Genomic DNA, 21,433 nt, shown 5'->3' with positions numbered 1-21,433 from the left:
ATGTCCTTCTTTTTATTGGTCATGGGTAGTCCGGTGATGAAATCCATTCGTATCTCCTCCCATTTCCATTCTGGAATGGGTAAAGGTTGTAACTTTCCTGCCGGACTCTGGTGTTCAGCCTTCACCCTTTGGCAGGTATGGCATTCCGCCACATATTTTGCTATCTCCCTCTTCATGTTGTTCCACCAGAATAGCTCCTTTAGATCCATGTACATCTTTGTACTTCCCGGATGAATGGAGTATGGTGTTTGATGGGCTTCTCGGAGTATTACTTCCTTGATTTCAGCAATATCCGGAATGCAAATCCTCTTCTGGAACCATAATGATCCTGATTCTCCTCGGTGAAATTCTGATGGTCTACCTTCATCTATCCTTCTCATCTCCTCCACGATGAATGGATCGTCCAACTGACCCATCATTATCTCATTCTTCAAGTTAACATTTAGCTCATCGGCTACTTGTAAAGCCGATAGTCCTTCATGAGCTTCTTTCTCCCAAAGTTGTATTTGGGCTTGGCTTATTTCCTTCCTCAACTCCGGTGATAACTCTTGTTCCACTCCTCCAGTGCTCTTCCTACTCAAGGCATCTGCTACAACATTAGCCTTTCCTGGAGTATAATTGATGGTCAAATCATAATCCTTGATTAGTTCAAGCCATCTTTTCTGCCTCATATTGAGTTCCTTCTGAGTGAAGAAGTACTTGAGACTCTTATGATCCGTATAAAGCTCACACTTGGCTCCATAGAGAAAATGTCTCCAAGTTTTAAGTGCAAACACGACTGCTGCTAATTCTAAGTCATGTGTTGGATAATTCACTTCATGAGGTCTGAGTTGCCTCGATCCATAAGATATTACTTTTCGATCTTGCATGAGTACGCAACCCAATCCATGTTTGGATGCGTCACAGTACACGGTGTAATCCTTGCCAACTTCAGGAACTGCTAACACCGGTGTTGTAGTGAGTTTCTCCTTTAGAGTTTGAAAACTCTTCTCACACTCCTCTGACCACACGAATGGTGTGTTCTTTCTTAACAACTTCGTCATAGGTCCTGCTATCTTGGAGAATCCTTCAATGAATCTCCGATAGTATCCTGCCATTCCTAGGAATCCTCGGATTTCCTTGACAGTCTTGGGTGCTTCCCATTCTAAAACTGCTGCTACCTTGCTCGGGTTAACATCTATTCCATCTTTGCTAATGACATGACCAAGAAATTCCACTTGATCTAGCCAAAATTCACACTTGCTGAACTTGGCATAGAGTTGATGTTCTCTTAGTGTTTGCAACACTAACCTTAGATGTTCAGCATGTTCTGCCTTGTCTTTGGAATAGATCAAGATATCATCAATGAATACGATGACAAACTTGTCTAGATATGGCATGAAAATCTTATTCATGAGATTCATGAAAATTGCTGGGGCATTGGTTAATCCAAAAGGCACTACAAGGTATTCATGATGTCCATACCTTGAGACAAAGGCTGTTTTCGGAACGTCTTCCTTCTTGATCTTTATCTGGTGATAACCGGATCTTAGATCAATTTTGGAAAAGACTCCCGCGCCTCTAACTTGATCGAATAGATCTTGTATTCTTGGAAGTGGGTACTTGTTCTTGATTGTGACATTGTTCAAATTCCTGTAGTCTCCGCACATCCTTCTACCTCCACCTCTTTTATCAACGAAGATCACAGGTGATCCCCATGGTGAAACACTCTCTTGTATGAATCCTTTCTGTTCCAAATCATCCAATTGCTCCTTAGTTCTTTCAACTCCTTAGGCCCCATTTTATATGGTGCTTTAGCAATCGGAGCTGTTCCTGGAATTAGGTCGATAGTGAATTCTATCTCCCTATCTGGTGGCATTCCAGGTAATACCTTAGGAAACACATCCTGGAATTCATTTACTACATGTATATCCTCCAACTTCACCTCCTTCATGCTGTTCAGCTGTAGCTCGACTTCGATCTGTGTATGTTTGTCTCCTTGGTAGATCATTCTACTTCCATCGGGGCTTTTCAAAGACATAGTCTTGTTCACACAGTCGATCAATGCTCCGTTAGCTTCTAACCAGTTCATACCAAGAATGACATCAATGTCCTTCATCGGTAAAATGAACAGGTCTGCGTCAAACGCGCATTTATTGATCATGATGACTTGTTTTTGTTTGGTATGGGTTACTACTATCGTTCCCCCCGCGGAAAGTATGGTTATGGGTGTATCTAACTTAGTGCAACTAATCCCATGTTTGATGATGAATTGCTGAGAAATGAATGATGTAGTTGCACCAGTATCAAAAAGTACTTTGCCAGGATGAGTGAGTATCTGGAGCGTACCTATCACTGCCTGATCGGAGTTAACCACCTCCTCCAAGCTGGTGCAGTTCAATTTGCCGAAAGGTTTCTTGTTCTTCCAGTTCCCTCCAGCGTTTCCTCCTCGACTTCCTCCTCCTCCTGACTTGTTCTTAGGGCAATCCCTAAGCATGTGTCCCTCCTCACGGCAACCGAAGCAGATTATCCTTGGCTTCCTGCAATCCTTGGAAAGGTGTCCTGTTTTCCCACAGCTTCGGCACAATACCAAGTTTGCAGGCTGGAATCCTTGATTCCTCTTCTGGTTGCTGTTGTTGTTGCACTAGTTGTTGTTGTTGTTATACCTCGGCTTGAAACTCAAGCTGGTATTGGGCTTGTTACTAACAAACCTCTTAGGCTCAAACTTGGCCTTCTTCCTCTTCTCTTCTTGCAGCTGCTTGAAGTCATCTTCAAGAGTGATGGCTGCATCCACCAACTCTTGGAACTCTGTTGCTCTCATCATCCGGAGCTGAACCTTGAACTGGGGACTTAACCCCCGCAAGAACCTCTTCTTTTTCTTGTCCTCGGTGTTGACCTCCTCAACAGCGTACCGGGACAGCTTTGAAAATTCCCTGACATAAGTCAGGATGGCCTTATCTTTCTGCTCGAGACTTTCAAATTCTCGACGCTTCAGTTCCACAATGCTTTCAGGGACATTGGATTCCCTGAACTTCCTCGCAAACTCCTCCCAGGTGAATACTTTTCCAGCCAGATAAACGGCTACGATGTTGTCCCATCATGATGCGGCAGGTCCACACAACAAGTGTGTAGCTTAACGGACCTTCTCCAGGTCGTTGCAACCAACAGTGTTGAGCTTTCGCTCAGTGTCCATAAGCCAGTCTTCCGCGTCCATTGGCTCAGGCGCGTATGCGAAAGATATAGGCTTAGTGTTCTGGAAGTCTGACAAGGTGATTCCCTGATTCTTGGGTCTCTCTACCCGGTTCTGTTGCAGCAGTTCTTGGAAGAATTTATTCTGCTGCTCCAACGTTATACGTTGCCTCTCTTCCATCATCTGCATGTACTGGACAAAATTCTGCTGCGTCATGGGTGGTGGTGGTGGTGGTGGAAACTGATTCCTGGCTGCTTCGTCAGCCTCTTCCTTCTGTTTCGCCTCGCGCTCCATGCGATGCGCTTCTGTCTCCTCACCTAATGGTCCCGACATAACCCCCTAGTTCTGTAACACAAGATGATACTCATAATTACTCCATGCGCAAGTTTTCTGAGCTCAACTTTGTGCACAGAACTAGTCACGCAATGGAAATCAAGAAGCAAATCCAAATCATACAAAACATATACCATGTATATACATACTTAAGTGGTCTTATTACAATACTCAGGTCGATGTGAGTATGCAAACTCACTTATTGAAGTATATGTACAAATTTCTACAAATATTACATACTATAATACACGTGGTACTTGTGTATTATAGTCTCGCCTCCCTTGGTGGTCTCTAGTCGTGCTTCACTCCCGGTACATCCCAGGCTTCCATCCGGTCGAACGTGTCGTCCTCCTGACAAAACCTGGAACATAAGGTCTCCCCGTCGGCTGGTAGTCGGAATCAGATGATGATCCCAGAGAGAAATTTGTGTTCACGAACTGGTCATTCAGTGCATCGTAGTCCACCCATCGGGTGTACTCCCCTGTGACTCCACCATAGGTATTTCCAACATTCGTATCCGACTCAACCTGTATCGGATACCCTCCATCTTCTTCCCCATTCCACGGATAACTCTGGTTCTGGGTCGTGGCATCCTCATTCATCTCCCCGTCATAATATACTGAAGTACTATTGGTTCCAGTATCAGATCCCCAATGCCAACTAGTGGAGTTTTCTATAGGAGTCACGGAACGCTGATTGTTTCCGGATTCCTCTCCACCCTCATATCCTTTGTAGGAACTACTAAGATAGTTCCCAGGTGTAACGGGTGTAGTTTCTCGTTCAGGGTGGTCAATACTAATGTAGTCACCAGCTGAGTAAACTGGTGTGTGCACCTCATTCTCCATAGGTTCCTTCCCCTTAGTCTCCTCCTTGGGTTCAGTAAACTCCTCTAGCATTGTATCAATTGCTCCCGTCAAATGACGGTTCAACTGAAAGAACAATGATAGTAAGTTGCGGCTATTGTCCATGTACTTAGCGGTTTCTGCTGGTTTGCGTTTTGCATACTTGAAGTGGTTAAGCATAGGATCATCTTCCTCCTCCATATGAGGAATGTGTGTGAATTCGGAACCCATAAGCTCTTTCGTCTTATGCTCCCGAATATCAGTTATGGCTCTCATAATGGCTATGTGGTAGGCTGTGTTGATAGTTCTGGCCTCACCTGCTGGCATTACTATGCTCATTCCTAGGGATTCCGGGAGTCTTAGTCCTACCCTACACTTTGCCAATATAGTACCATCGTAGTACATGTATTTCTTTACTTGGATCTGGGGATCACACCCAAATTCAAGTGACATGGCACGAAGAATATCTGCGAGTCCTCCTTCATATTCACTCAGTTGGAATCCATCACTTTCACGTTTCGTCTCGGACGTGAACTTGCCATTGTTGGCTGTAGAAATAGAAAGAATATAAGATTAGTAATAATGCATCATAATAGATATAATAAAGAATTATCGCACTAAAAGATATGATTGTTGTATTCTCAATTGAATATACACCATATTTTTAGAGAATTCTTTACTAGTCCTATTTGACTCCTAACGTTCGGTCCCATTTACTAGGTTCCAACCTAAGGTCAAAGCTTTTGCTCTGATACCAACTGTGGTGACCCTGCATACCACTGCATGTTGTAGTATGCCAGTCGTTGATATAACATTCACGAAGTACCATTCCGCAAATATTACATCCCTCAGAGTAGTACAACAGAACATAGAAGGTCCATAACTCATTCATTTATTATTACAAGCATAATACACATATCATCTCGGAGCTCCTCTTGGGTCCTAAGAGGGATACTCCTGGGTTCGAGACGAACCCACCTTAACTTACAATATAGAAGTTTCACTAGGTTATACATTTATTTCAACGAGCAGTTAAGTACTAGAAGTTCGTACTGCTCGGTTACTACTACTCTCTATCGGTCTAAGCTTGTTCTTCACCGGAAGCCTCCCCGGTACCGTAGACTATAAGGTAGTCTACGCCTTCAACACCTCCAGAGAGGTCTGGTTCTTCATAGCCGATGATCTCGGCTCCTTCAGAGTTGTCGTAGTCCTCCTCCAGATGGTTTAGACAATCTAAGCAGGGGATTTAAGAGTGGGATGAGTACGAGCGTACTCAACAAGTTCATTATAGATAAGAGGTGTTTAATGCACTAGCTACGATATTAGGCCAGAAAGCCTAATACCAATGCAGGTTTTGATAAACATTTCTTCAAGAGGTTGCTTTTATTTCAAAGAGCTATGTCTGTCAGCCTTCACCGGTTTACTAGAACTTCATGGAGCTCCTTTCCGGCCGCGTTCGCAGTTCCATATCCCGGAACAGGGAGTGACAGATCACGGTTCTTTACACTCTGCAGAGGTGTGTTGCTTTACCCATAAGAGATCTTAACCTTGGTGCCAACCGGGCAGCTTTCCCGTCCACACTTCCTATGGTGTGAGGCCCGGTATAAGGTCTAGCCAATCATGTTCCTCCGCTACCTCGAACACCCACCCTTTGCTGCAAACTCCGACCCTGGGTCCACGCTGGCCCCATTATTCCCATAGATTTCAGGGTGGACTCCGACCACGACGTCAATGCAGGGCTCTACCATACATTCCTACGCTGGCAGTTGCAACCCATCATAGACCCCATTACCGTTGGGACTTCTACAGGTTCCCACCCCTGCATCAAGTCTCGCAAGATCATGTGCACCCGGTAATGAGCATCCGTTGATGAACGAGAGGTGGAAACACTTTTGACTACTCCGTCCCACTCCGGATCTTATGGTTAACACGGGTATTGCGGCACAAGAATCACTGGACGACATTTGTTGTTTAATCCTAGATGGATATAAACCCTTGCAATGGAACCTCCACCATATCAACACAATCCATGGTTCCATTGCCAACCACATAGTCATATTCATAGTTATGAAAATAGTGGTTTTGGTTTTTATGCAATCGTGATAACCATAGTACTTTGCAAGTAATTTGATAAAGATACTCAAATGACATGAGCAAGTGATGAACTTGCCTGAACACTGCAAAGTTTTGCAGTTGGATGGTGTGGACTGACCCTTGTCCTCTGTTTCTGAAAAATAGCATCATTGTCCGATAAGGGCAATGGTTAAAGAAGCAATTATGCATGATTCCAGTTTTAGGGTTTGTTCCCCCCTTCCGATGTCATTATTATTTTATGTAAGAGGTTAATACTAAGAATGATTTGGGGATACTCTGTTTAGGGTAAAATACAACCTTGAAATATTGTCAAGGTGTTTTTAAAGTCCCAATGCATTTAGGGACTTATTTTCATTATTGAAAATAATATCTGTGTTTTGAATGATTATTTTAATCTGCAAATTTGAACTTATTCATAGTTGTCTTCAAAAATTCTCTTTGATATTTTATTTAGATAGAGCATTTTATGCTGATCAATTTTCATATTTTTAATTATTTTTTTAGAGCTATTAAACATTTATTGTGTTTTTCCAAAGTTTCTGTATTTTAATTGAATTATGAAATGGCCAAAATGCCCCTGGGCCCACCTGTCAGGGTGGCCCAGCGGGTTAGGTCGCACCCGAGCCACCCTTTTGGCTCGGTCGGCCCACTCGCTCCTCCCTTTCTTCCTCGCACAGAAACCCTATCCCCTTCGAGCTCTGGCGATCCTCGCGTCGCCGCCCCCTTCGCCGAATTACTCCAGCCTACTCTGGTCGTCCCCGTCGGCGAGATCAGGTGGATCTGAACCGCCCCTCGATGGCGGACATGGTGGTCTGCGTCGATCTGACGCTTGCGTCCTCGTTCGCTCGCCCTCGACCCTCCAGTGCGCCTGGCTCTCGGCGTTCGCCGCCGCCGTGCGCTGGTGATGCCGTGGTTCTTCTTCCTGGTGCCTCTGGCGCCATGACGCCATCGCGAGCCTCGCCGAGGTGGTGCTGGAGCTGCGGCCCTGCCGCGGCCTGGCCTGGCTGGCGCCGCCGTTCTCCCGGCGTGTGCCGCTGTGGCCGCCACGGCCGTGTTCGCCGGCCCACTTCACCTGTGAGTGCTCCACGCCTCCTCCTATTTCTCTCACTCTGCTCCTTCTTCTCCTGGCCTGCTCTACTATGCGTATGCTGCTGCTGTGCCTATGCTGCTATTGTGTGTGCTGCTGCTGTGCTCTTCTGGCCATGGCCATTGTTTCTAAGGCCATGCCTGTGCTTGTGCTACTGCTGTGTATAGTTTCTGTGCTTCCTAGCTACTTCTGTTCATGGTGATCTCCTGTTGTGGCCCTCCTGTAATTGCTCATGAGCATCCAGTGATGCTCATGGCCTACTGGCTCGCTCCTGCTATTGCTACTGCCACTTGGACATATTGTGTGTGCATAATCCTGGCCCTGGCTTGATCATGATGCATGATCCTTGTAGTAAGCAAGTGCCAGTGCCTCAGTGTGATGCTTACTTAGTTTTAATTCCTGAGAATATTCTATTGGGCATGATTGTTGACTAGACAGCTCTATCCCTTGTTAGTGTGATTCTGCATACAATTTATATATCATAATCTTGATTGTCTGCCATGCCATTGTTCCTGTTCTGTGGCTATTTAATTTATATGGTTAATGTGTTGGTGCTAGGCTTGGCTCTAGCATGCTCTGTCAAGCCCTAATGATCTTATGATCATCAGTTGCTTGGTGAATGGCTGTTGTTCCATGCTTGTGTCTAGCTGGTGCTCTCCTTGTGTCTGTGTAACACACTGGCTTGTGCTGGTATAGATTTGTGTTTTCTCAAGCCTCTGCTACTGTCTGCAATGATCCATTGGATCATCTGCAAGGCCTGGTGCATAGTTTACTTCTCTGTTTCATTTATCTGTGTAGTTTTGATTCATTAAATAGATAAATGATGTGAACTGCTTTGCAGTGATGATCATATGAGTGGATTTAGTAGAGCTAGAGGGATGCCAATCATGTATTGGGGACCCTAGCTCCATTTGAACCCTTCTGGGTAATGATATATGTGCTGGCTTGGTGGTTTGATTGCTTAAGTGGTAGAGGTTGCCTCAACAGCCATTCCTGGCTGTTTAGGAAGCTCCCTCCCCTTGTTGGCTTGCTGTGGAAGGACAACTGTTCTCTGGCTGATCCCTTTTTGTTGGAATAGCCAGTAGCCTTTGCTGTTGAAAACAAAATAGACATGGATTTGTCTACTGTCTGATGGTTAGTGAACCAGTTAGTGCTAGTTGAGTTTGGATGGCTATTTAGGATCAAATCCATGATGGATTTCTCTGGTTGTGTCACGGTGTTGACACAACCAAGTGTTCCCTGGGTTGTTTTCCTTCTAGACCTTGCTTAATTGGCTGGCACCAACTGGTTTTGCAACCAAGTGATGATACATCCAGGGTTTCATACCCTCTTTGCCTCTGTGATCCATGTGTATGCTTATTGATGAGCAAAGCCTGTGTTTGCTCAGGTTCTTTTGTGTATACCTTACTCCAGCTCCTAGAAATTGGGTGTTGGTGTAGAGGATGGCTTCTGGTTGGTTGGTTTGCTTCAGTGATGAGCTGGTGCTTGTCCTGCTCCTCCTTGTGAGCTTGTGATGATGCTTGGTTAATTCTGGTGGTTGGGGAATGGGTGAAACAGCTCTAGCTGTTCACCTGTTCTTGGTGTTCTTGAGTTGTTCTTGGTCTCTGATGGCTTACCCTGCTGCCTGTCGATGGATGAAGATAATGGCTAGGGTTTTGGGCTGTGAAAAGCTTTTATACCAATCTCTGCTTGCTTCCCTGGTCGACAGCTCCACCATTTCACTTTGGTGACTCACTGTGTGTGTGTGCTGCATGCACACAGCCTTGTGAGCAGGCTATGTGTGTGTGTGTACACCAGATGCTGTACACTTGGGCTTGGAACTTGGTGTTGAGCTGATCAGCTCGGCAGCTTTTGTCATATCCTCTCCTGATTCAATATTTTTACTAACCTGCCAAGTGGCATTGGCACTTGGCATAATGTGGTGTTGGTTTTGTTTATGTGCAGGGATCAAGCAATTGATCAAGATGAACATGGAGATCATCAAGTCCAAGATCAGATGATAATTACCTTGTAGTATTTAGGATAGAATCTTAACTTGTACTTTTCTTTTATTTTCATTTTCTATTTTTCCCAATTTGTGTAATTTGTTGTAATATATCATATTTCTATTCTGGATATTGTAAATGACATTGTATTATGTGTGATTATCAATAAAGCTCAAGTTTTCCTTAATGAGCTTTATCTAAGTGTTATATTATTTATATTCTTGATTACTTATAATTATTTATTGAATTATCTCAAGTTTGAATTGTGAAATATCCATTTAATGTTTGAATTTGAAATTCAAATTCAACTTTGGTTTGAATTCCATCACACAACTTAAATTTGAAATCAATCATGCAACTTAAGATTGTGATGCAACATCTCTTCTCTCTTCTCAAAACCCTAATCTAGTTAAGTAGGAACAAGTTTGTCGCAGCCTCGAAACCCTAACCCTGTAAGATGTCGAGAGAGAAACCTGTCCCCCTTCGATGCAGTTTTGTTTTAAATGCGCGAAATTTCCCCGAAATTTACGATGCAATGCACATCCCTTTCTAAAATCTACCCCTCGATCGTCTCTAAACCTGGGACATTACACTCTGCTTGTTTCTTGTAAGAGTCGATGAGCCCGGCCGCCTCGCCCAGCGCCTTGCCGATGGGATCTCCCATCTCAGTACGCAGCAGCCGCAACCTAATGGCGCCCGTCGTCAGCCAATGTAGCTGCACGTGGAGACTGCAGTAGCACTGCTCGAGCCAGGCGTACTCCTACTTGTTGCTCTGTAGCGCCACGAGAGGTCGTGAGCACGGCGACGAGCATCACAACTGGCAATCTGGACATCTACGCCAGCTTGGCCTTCATCAGCAGGTTCCACGCTGTTGGCGCCGTAGGGCTGGTGCGTGCGTTTGTTCCTAGTAACTAATCCATGAACTTGCTAGCTAGCATCTCTCATCTGGTTTTGATCATCAAGTTGTCTGCTAGTTTGGTAGATTTTACGTGCGGCGTATTGCCGAAGATTTGCCTAGTTTTTTCCCACGCGACTCCACTAAAAGTCCTGGCGAAGGTACTACCTGAGCTAATAGGCCGTGGCGGTGCCGGAAACTTGCACGCACAGGTCCATGGCGAGCTCTGGGTTCATGGCGTTCGGCGACGAGTGCACGCCTTTGACGCGGTCCCCACCCAGGCCTGCCGCTCGCTGCTACTGGTCTGGTGCTTGCCGTTCCCATGATAAGGACATCATACCATAGCGGGCTGGCAGCAGCATCGTCGTGCAACTAGTCTTGCCTAGCACTGCTGGTGAAGTGATGCCAGTTTTTTTGAGATGAAGTTATGCCACTTTTAATTTGAGGAGTGTTGTGTCGAAAACATAAAACATCTGGGGTTATATAGATTTTTTTTAAGTTAGTCACGAAAGGGTATCAGAAGATCCTAGCCGTTCAGTGGGTTCAAAATTTGAAGAGGAGGGGACACCGGAGCACACCTCATCGAACATGCGTATTAATCAGAAGAAGTAGATAAAAAGCTACAATGCTAATAAAACGCAATATTACAAAGGTAAATCGAAACAAAGATTTTCCATGAATGAGATTAAAAAAAAAGATCGATGAATGCACATATATCTTGTACTTCCCCTATCCAGATGCGGAAATACCAGAATTAGTGCCGCGGCCATTTAAAAAAAATACAAACACATTGAAAATCTTTTAAATTAGGCCTGCAAATTCGAAATGCAGCCGAGCGTGTCATCGTGCGCCTGCTCGTCGAGAGCCTTCGACGGCCGCTGTGCTCCTGCTCACTGAGCGTGTCGTCGTGCTCCTTCTCGCCAGGAGCTTCGCCAACCGTCGTGATCGCATCACCAACACTAGTAGAAAACCTCTCATCCATCTAAGCCTTTAGTACCGGTTCCCTTACGAACCGGTACTAAAGGGGGAATTAATACTGGTTCCATGCGTGGGACATCAATACCGGTTCGTTATGGACCTTTAATACCGGTTCGGTGTTAAAGGGTTTGGGCCCGATTTCCAGGCGGTGGTGGGGCCAGGGTTGCACCTTTAGTACCGGTTCGTGTAAGGAACCGGTACTAAAGGGTCTGTGCCCTATATGTGCGCGCGGCAGCGCCCGAGCTCCCTGCACATATCTCATTCTCACTTCTCCTCACATTTCCAAATATTTTGCACCTCTCACACTCCAATAATCTTTATTTTTCTCCACCATTTTAACAAGATTAACGGCATACATCTATTCAAGGGTTAGCAATATCATCCTTCCTTCCGGCGTTCCTAATTTAGCTCAGTTCTTTGGTAGTTTTAACTCGTACTATTTTTGTAGTGCAAGCAAGGTGTTCGATGAAATGCCTAAGTTAGTGATTTTATTTTTTTATATGCAATTTGAGCTGAAATTATGGTATGTTTTGTAGGTTTTAATTAGTATCATCCCCGTCCTTACATTGTCGATCGCCGTCGTCCCTAGCTTCGGCACGGTACCACCTCGGTGAGCCCCTCTTCTTTTATAAAAAACAATTAGTTTTATGTGATGAACTTGAATATTAATTAAGTTGGTCACTCATATATCCATGATGTTGTGATTTTAATGATTTTTGATATACATATAAAATGCAGATGAGTCGACAATGGATGTACGGTGACCGGTGCCATCCCGAGTTCATTACTGGCATGCATTATTTTCTCAACGTGGCTGAGGCAAACAGGCGGTCGAATGGTTTCATGTATTGTCCATGTAGTTCCTGTAAGAATATGAAGGATTACTCTACCTCGAAGACCCTTCACGTCCACCTGCTGGAGAATGGTTTCATGCCCAGCTATAATTGTTGGACCAACCAAGGAGAAAGAGGGGTTATATTGGAAGACAACGAAGAAGAAGAGGATAGTGACAACTATCCCTTATTCACTGAAGACGGTGGTAGTAGAATGGGGGAAGACGAAGCTGAAGAAGAGCTCATTTTCGATGAGCCGATTTTTGATGACCCGGATGACGATTTGGGTCGGGCCATTCTTGATGCGAAGATGAACTGCGGAAATGAAAAGGAGAGGTTGAAGTTGGAGAAAATGTTAGAGGATCACAACAAACTGTTGTACCCAAATTGCGAAAATGGTCGTAAAAAGCTGGGTACCACGCTGGAATTGTTGCGGTGGAAGGCAGAGAATGGTACTTCGACAAGGGATTTGAAAAGTTGCTGAAAATAATAAAGAAGATGCTTCCGTGGGAGAACGTGTTGCCCTCTAGCACGTACGAAGCAAAGAAGGTTGTCTGCCCTCTAGGATTAGAGGTGCAGAAGATACATGCATGCATCAATGATCGCATCCTCTACCGCTGGGAGTACGAAAATTTGAATGCATGCCCGGTATGTAGTGCATTGAGGTATAAGATCAAAGCGAGATGACCTCGGCGATGTTGAGGGTGAGTCCACCCCCGTGAAGAGGGTTCTGCGAAGGTGATGTGGTATGCTCCTATAATACCACGGTTGAAACGTTTGTTCCGTAACAAAGAGCATGCCAAGTTGTTGCGATGGCACAAAGAGGACCGTAAGAAAGATGTGATGTTGAGACACCCCACCGACGGGTCGCAGTGGAGAAAAATCGACAGAGAGTTCAAGTCATTTTCGATGACGCAAGGAACTTAAGATTTGGTCTAAGTACGTATGGCTTTAATCCTTTCGGGAGCAGAGCTCCAGTCCATAGCACCTGGCCGGTGACTCTATGTATCTATAACCTTCCTCCTTGGTTGTGCATGAAGCGGAAGTTCATTATGATGCCGTGCTCATCCAGGGCCCGAAGCAACCCGGCAACGACATTGATGTGTACCCGAGGCCATTGGTTGAAGAACTTTAGAGTTGTGGCGTGACGAAGGTGTACCTGTGTGGGATGAGCACGAACAAAAGGAATTTAACCTACGAGCGTTGTTATTTGTAACCATCAATGATTGGCCTGCTCTTGGTAACATTTCAGGGCAGTCAAACAAGGGATACAATGCATGCACACACTGTTTAGGTGAGACTGATAGTAATTATTTGGGAAACATGAATGTGTACCGGGGCATCGTCGATTTCTTCCAAAACAACATCACGTAAGAAAGAGAGGAAAGCATTTCGGAGGTGAAGCAGATAACCGAACGAAGCCTACCCGCCCTAATGGGGAAGTTATATATGATATGGTCAAGGATTTAAAAGTGATCTTTGGAAAGGGTCCCGGCGGACAATCTGTTCCGCATGATGTTGACTTTGACACGTACCCATGTGGAAGAAGAAGCCGATATTTTGGGAGCTACCCTACTGGAAATTCTTAGAGGTTCACTCTGCAATCGACGTGATGCACGTGACGAAAAATCTTTACGTGAACCTGCTAAACTTCTTGGGCGTGTATGGGAAGACAAAAGATACACCGGATGCACGGCAGGACCAGCAAAGTATCCACGAAGGAAACAACCTGAATCCAGAGAAGTATCAAGGTCCTGCCAGCTATGCTCTTACCAAAGAGGAGAAGGAGATCTTTTTGAAGTCCCGAGTAGCATCAAGGTCCCGTCGCTTCTCGTCGAATATAAAGGGAATAATAAACATGTCGGAGAAAAAGTTTCAAAACCTAAAGTCTCATGACTGCCACGTGATTATGACACAATTACTTCCGGTTGCATTGAGGGGCTTCTGTAGGAAAATGTTCGAGTACCCATTGTGAAGCTATGTGCGTTCCTCAATGCAATTTCTCAGAAGGTGATCAATCCACTTACTCTACAAAATTTACAGAAGGATGTGGTCCAATGTATAGTCAGCTTCGAGTTGGTGTTCCCACCATCCTTCTTCAATATTATGACACATCTCCTAGTTCACCTGGTCGAAGAGATTGGCGTTCTCGGTCCTGTATTTCTACACAACATGTTCCCCTTTGAGAGATTCATGGGAGTCTTAAAGAAGTACGTTCATAACCGTGCTAGGCCGAAGGAAGCATCTCCAAGGGCTATGGAACAGAGGAGGTCATTGAGTTTTGTGTTGACTTTATTCCTGACCTTAAGCCGATCGGTGTTCCTGAATCGCGCTATGAGGGGAGACTGCGTGGAAAAGGCACGCTAGGAAAGAAATCAGCAACGTGTATGGACGGACATTCTTTCACTCAAGCACACTACACGCTTCTACATAATTCCATCTTGGTGGCTCCGTACAAAGAGGAACACAAGGAGATCTTACGCTCTAAATACCCGGAGCAACGTGAAGATTGGATTGATGGAGAACACATGAAGACTTTCGGCGGTTGGTTGCAAACATGTCTCATGAATGTCACCGATGACGAGCAGCTGTACTTGTTGGCCAAGCAACCATCTTCTACTATATCGACTTTTCAAGGGTACGAGATTAATGGGAACACATTTTACACTTTCGCCCAAGACAAAAAGAGCACCAACCAAAACAGTGGTGTCCGCTTTGATGCGTAAGATGGCAATGGGAACAAGGTCACATATTATGGGTACATAGAGGAGATATGGGAACTTGACTATGGACCTAATTTCAAGGTCCCTTTGTTCCTGTAAATGGTTCAACCCGAAAGACGGGGTACAGGTAGACCCGCGATGCGGAATGACTACGGTGGATTTCAAGAATCTTGGGTACGACACCGAACCATTCGTCCTAGCCAGTGAAGTGGCTCAGGTTTTTTATGTGAAGGATATGTCTAGCAAACCGAAAAAAAGAAAAGAAAGGCAAGAGGACACATCATACGATGAGCCAAAGCGGCACATAGTTCTTTCAGGAAAAAGAAACATCGTGGGAGTAGAGGACAAGACAGACATGTCGAAGATTATAATAAGTTTGACGATATTCCACCCTTCAAGGTAAAAATTGACCCAAGCATCATCTTAAACAATGAAGATTGTCCATGGTTGCGTCGCAAAGAAGAAGAAAGGGAAACGGGCGAAGAAAACTCGAAGACTAGAGGAGATGGAGTATAACTTGTGTATCTCAATATGGAAATCACTTTTGTGTAATGATGTTACTGTATGTAAGATATTAACAATGGAGATGGTTGGCTTGTTTTACTAGTTAAGTCACGGGCTTGCAGGGAAATTTTTTCGAGGCGGAACTTCCGAATATGCCATATATAGGGCATGTGCACCAAGGGCATATTCGAGAAGTTCCGCCACGGGAGATTTCCCAACCCTTTCCGCAACATTGTTAGAGGAGATGGAGTCTTCCACGGGCTTGCAGGAAAAAAATTCCGAGGCGGAACTTCCGAAGATGCCATATGGCGTGTGCACCAAGGGCATCTTCGACAAGTTCCGCCACGGGAGATTTCCCAACCCTTTCCCCAACATTGTTAGAGGAGATGGAGTCTTCCACGGGCTTGCAGGGAAATTTTTCCGAGGCGGAACTTCCGAAGATGCCATAGGGCCTGTGCACCAAGGGCATCTTCGACAAGTTCCGCCACGGGAGATTTCCCAACCCTTTCCTCCATCCATGGTGATGAAACTCTCCATCCATGTTGGCTTGTTGAGCTGCTTCCCATGGTGTATCGATGCTCCTTTTATAGGCACAGCGTCCTTATCCTGCCGACAGCTTTAGTACCGGTTGCAGACACGAACCGGTACTAAAGGTTACCCACGCGTCCTTATCCCACCGACAGGGCGTCGTGCGCTACATACTTTATCTCATCGAGCAGGGCGTCCTTATCCTGCCGACAGCTTTAGTACCGGTTGCAGACACGAACCGGTACTAAAGGTTACCCACGCGTCCTTATCCCACCGACAGGACGTCGTGCGCTACATACTTTATCTCATCGAGCAGGGCGTCCTTATCCTGCCGACAGCTTTAGTACCGGTTGCACCCACCAACCGGTACTAAAGGTTTGCCTCTGTCTTCCCGCCTATTTTCTTCCCACGCTTTCCACCGGTTCCCGCCTTTGTCTTCCCGCCTATTTTCTTCCCACGCTTTCCACCGGTTCCCGCCTTTGTCTTCCCGCCATTTTTTCACTATATATATGTAGGCTTGGCCACCATTTACATATCACATCTAGACTCATATCTGCAAACCTCATCATTCTCTCCCATGGCTTCCATCGCATCTCTAACCCCCCGGGAGGCGGAGGCGCTTTGCGCCTCGAACTACCCCTACCCGCCGGGCTACCGCGTCCCGACCGGCTGGTTGCTAAGCGTCGGAGGCGTACCGGTCCCTCCAGTCCCTCTAGGTGTGGCGCGCGAGATGGCCATCACGAACCACTACTACTTCGAGCTCACGCCAGAGCAGCGGAGGAATCCCCGGTGGCATCCCGACTACAGCCCGACTTGGGAAAGCTTCTTCATCAATCGGCGTGAGAGGGCGCTTTCGTGCATGAGGAGGGCGGTCCGCCTCCTTCGAACTTCAACGAGGCCGGCCGTCGGCTGTGGTGGCGCGGCCGGACTCTCCAGGGCGTCATGGCCTACCGTGGCCCCCGCCTGCGCTACCCTCAGTCCCAGCCCACGCGTGCTCACCCGCCGACCGGAGAGTACCGCGACCCCGATGCCAGCGACGATGATGACGGCGACTACGACGACTACAGTGGCGACTACTACAGGCTAGGCACGAGTATGACCGAATGACTCCAACGGTAGAATTTGGCCATGTATCTTTAATTTTCAGTTAAGCTATGTACTTTTAATTCGAGTTCAATCGTAATAAAAATTTATTCCCGCCTTTCTTTCTCGCCTTTTTTCTCCCACGCGGCGTCGTGGCGGGAAAGTTTCTGCGCGACGTCGAGGCAGAAACTTTCCCGCGCGAACGGCGTCTGGCGGGAGTGTAAAGAAAGAAATAGAAACAATAAATAGAAAAGAAAATAAATAGAAAAGCAATAGAAAAAAATAAATAGAAAAGAAACAGAAAGAAAATAAAATAGAAAAGCAACAGAAAAAGAAATAGAAAAGAAATAGAAAAGAAAATAAAAAAAGAAAAGAAACAGAAAAGAAATAGCAAAGAAACAAAGAAAAGAAAAGAAAAGAAAAGAAAGAAAAGAAAAGAAACAAAAAGAAAGAAAAGAAAAGAAACAAGAAAGAAACAGAAAAAGAAACAAATGAAAAGAAAAAGAAAAGAAACAAGAAAGAAAAGAAAACGAGAAAAAGAAAAACAAAAAACAAAAAAAAAAACCTTTTGTACCGGTTGGTTCCACCAACCGGTACGAAAGTCCTTTCGTAACTGTTGGTGGTACCAACCGGTACCAAAGGGGTCTCCTCCTTCACACTTAGCCGCGCGGGGAGAAATGTCCCAAATCGACTCACACTTGCCGCGCGCCAGAAGCTCTCGCCGTCGCAGACCACGCCGCGCTGTCCGCCGTCGCCGGACCACGCCGTCGCTGCACCACTCACCCTCGCCGTCGCGACCACGCCGTCGTCACCCGCGGCTCCTCCCGCGCCACAACGCCGGCGTCCCTCCTCCGGCCGGCGGCGCCTCACGCGCGGCGCCAACCCGAGGTGAGCTCCCGCCGCCCTCCCTCGCCGCCCTCCCTCGCCTCGCCTCCCTCGCCGCCGCGCGCTCGCCGGGAGGAGCCCGCGCACGCGTCGACGCCGGCAGGCGCCGCCGGCGCCTCCCTCACGCACGCGGGCAAGCCGTTCGACGAAATGCACGGCCGCCGCGCGCCCTCGATCCCCTCGCCGCCGCGCGCTCTTCCCATGCCTCGGCCGCCGCGCGCTCCCTCGCCTCGGCCGCCGCGCGCCTCCTTCATCCATGGGCTGCGCCTCGCCGCAGCCGCCCCGCCCGCGCCTTTGGCTGCGCGGCGGGAGGAGCGGTGGCGGCCGAGGCTGTTAGCTTTAATCTTGATTCATGTAATATGCATTGTTCATTTCGTTTGCAAGTAGTTTAGCTAGCTTGGGAGATGCAACAGTGAAACTTCAGTGGACGCGCATATGGCGAGATGCCAAGCTGAGATTGTAGCAAGGCGTGATGGCTAAGCAAAAACAATGTAGCCATTCTGATCACCAAGGAAGTTTCATGGCAAAGCTGCGTCTTCTTCCTTGTCTGAATGTGTGCATTGAGTTTCTCGAGTGTGTGTCCGTGAGAGTGTGTTGAGAGGTAGAAGAAGAATACGTACTTTGCCCGTGGCTACATTTTTCTCTGTCTTCACATTTCTGAACACAATACTTACATGGATTTAAATAGGCAGAGCCCGAACGCACTCGCCCACTACTTCACTAGCTAGCCACGCACTCACGCCACATTGACCCAAAGACTTCACTAACTAACTCCGTGCTCGGCACCGGTGAGTTTAGAGGTAGCTAGAGGTAGAAGAAAGGGCTGAGAGATTCAGCCACAACAAGAGGCGACCTTGCCGGAGTGTAGCGCTGAGTGTTAGGGTTAGGGTTATTGTTTTCTTCATTTGAATTGTTTTCTAATTGTTTTCTTAATTTTGCAGTGACATTGAGGTATGGAGGACGGCACCTTCGTCCGAGATGAGGAGGGGGAAGAAGCGGTGCAGCAATTGATCTATGAGAGTGCCCGTGGTCCGGAACCCGACGATGGAGATGACAACGAATTCCAAGACTTTCTGAATGATTTCGGCGAGGACTTGAGTCTGAACAAATTAGAAGAGACAACGAAGTGTCCATCACAAACTCCGGCGAGGTGTATATCTATGTATCAATTAGTCTATATGTTCATCCCTAGATGCATTCATTTATTTGTATTGCACTTATTAACGAATAATTTTTTCTTTTAGCCTTCGGATCATCGACCAAGTCTCATAGATCAAAACGAGGCCCGACGCTGGTGCTAAAGGGCGAGGGCAGGTTAGCCCTCACGGCATTCAAGGATAATGGTGAACCAAAGTGCAGCCCAAGGAGTTTTGCCGCAAATTTACAAGTCAATCCGGAGTTATTGTTAGGGACCATGTACCGATCAGCATTCAAGAGTGGCATAAGCCGAAGAACCCGGAGAGTGGTGCTAGTTATGTCAACGACACGATGAAAAAATTTCTTTGGGACACGCTCATGACAAAGTTCAGCCTACCGGAAGACATGACGGAAGGCCAGAAGAATAAAGTCAAGGAATGGACATGGAAGAAGATGGCCATACAATTCCAGACCTTCAAGAAAAATTTATGGGACAAATATAAGAATGAAGATCCAGATTCGATGATAATCTAGTGAAGATAAAAGATCATCGGGCCGCATTTAAGGATTATAAGAAATCGTCTACTTTTGTGTCCCGATCGAAGAAAAATACCGAAAATGCTGCAAAGAAGAAACTTCCGCATCATTTGGGGTCGTGGCTACAAGAGTGCCATTCCGAAGTGGACAAAGATTTGAGAATAAACTGATTGATCATGGAATCACTCCACGTACATGGGACTGGCCCGAACGGTCCAAGTTCTCGTTGTTCGCTCATGGGGCGGGGTTGGACCCAAAGACAGGGTTGATCGTTGCGAAGGGAAAATGGAAGGAAAAAATTGAGGCAATTGTACCGAAGCTTGTAGATGCAATTGAAAAGGTCGTAAAGGGAGAGTACATTCCCGATCGAGAGAATGACGAGCCGACACTCGCTCGGGGAACCCCGAACATGTTGGACGGGTACGAGCTCGCCTGTGTCTCACCATGAAGGAAGCGTGGCCGGACAGCGCTGCACTTATAGAAGCCGTTCGCGAAAGAAGAAGAAGGACGCCGACATTGTAACGGAATTGTTAACTAGGGTGGAGGCTCTTGAGAGAAATCGAGAGGGCACCCGATCACCATTGTTTCTACAGATCCACAAGCCGATGCTGCCCCATCTCAGCGAAGAAGCGGTGTCGGTTCCTCGCATCTTGACGGATGTGGAGGAAGCTACCCCGTGGATTATGTCACGGAGAAGACAGATTAAGAGCTACATATGTTAATCAGACCGCGTCTCGTTAAGGTGGCGGTCGGCTATGTGTACCCAAGTGAAGATGGAGCAATGCACCATCATATGCCCATTCCACCTGGTTGTGTTCGTGTCGGGGTGGATGAAGTTGTTTCGGGTTTTGAAAAAGTGGAGCTTGATATTCCTAGAGGTGAAGATGAGAGGACACTGGCCGATGTCAAGCACGGTTTCGCCCTATGGCCGAAGAAGTACGTCGTCCTTTTGCAAAGGCCACCGACTCCTACACATGAGTAGCAAATGCCATCGACTCCTCCCGGTGGCGCTCCCGGTGAGCAGCCAAGTCCACACCTACCCGAGAGGGACCCCAGCGTGAGTCCACCATCTCGAGATCCTCCGCGTAAGACGGCGTCCGTTAAGCGGAACGGTACGCCGCCTAGGAAGAAAGCTAGAAAGGAGAAACAACCGCCGCCTACCGAGAAGTTACCTTGGGAAAAAACTCCAGAGGAAAACGCGGAGGCCGTTCAGGCCGAGGTGAAGAAATTTTTTGCACCGAAAGTGCCAGAGATACCTTTCGAGAAGACACTAGATCGGGAGAAAGTTGTGCGTACCGTTGACAATCTATATGACCCTGTACCATCGCCGCCGCCATCTGACTATGCGCGTTCTATTGAAAGGTCGTATGACAAGATGATCGAGGCGACAAAACCCGTTCAATCGGGTATCAGGGAGATAAAAGGGATACACAGTGTCTACCAGCTCGGACAACAACCCCCTCAATCGGTCGCCCCTCCCAAGGTGTTGGACGGGAAGACCGTTCAAAGTTCTCGACAAGACGCAATCGATTACGCCTTAGCCGAACGAGCATATCAGTTTGTTCAAGGGAAAGATTTGGTCGAGAATCTCAGGAAGGTACCAACATGTATGCGTAACTTGCATTCGTGGTACCTTAAGGCCTCAAAGGAAGGGATCCAGACTATCATGGTGCGAGTTAGGGAAGAGCACTACTTCCAGGAGTACTGTGTGAACGTTGACTTCGCCGAACTCTTTCAGTTATACAATCTCCGGCCCTCGACAAATCAATCATCGATTGCTATTGTCTGTAAGTGATTTATTTATTTAATTTGAGAAGTCG

The sequence above is a fragment of the Lolium perenne genome, chromosome 1 (assembly GCF_019359855.2).
Source record: "Lolium perenne isolate Kyuss_39 chromosome 1, Kyuss_2.0, whole genome shotgun sequence".
NCBI classification, from domain to species: domain Eukaryota; kingdom Viridiplantae; phylum Streptophyta; class Magnoliopsida; order Poales; family Poaceae; genus Lolium; species Lolium perenne.
This window is presented reverse-complemented; position numbering follows the sequence as displayed.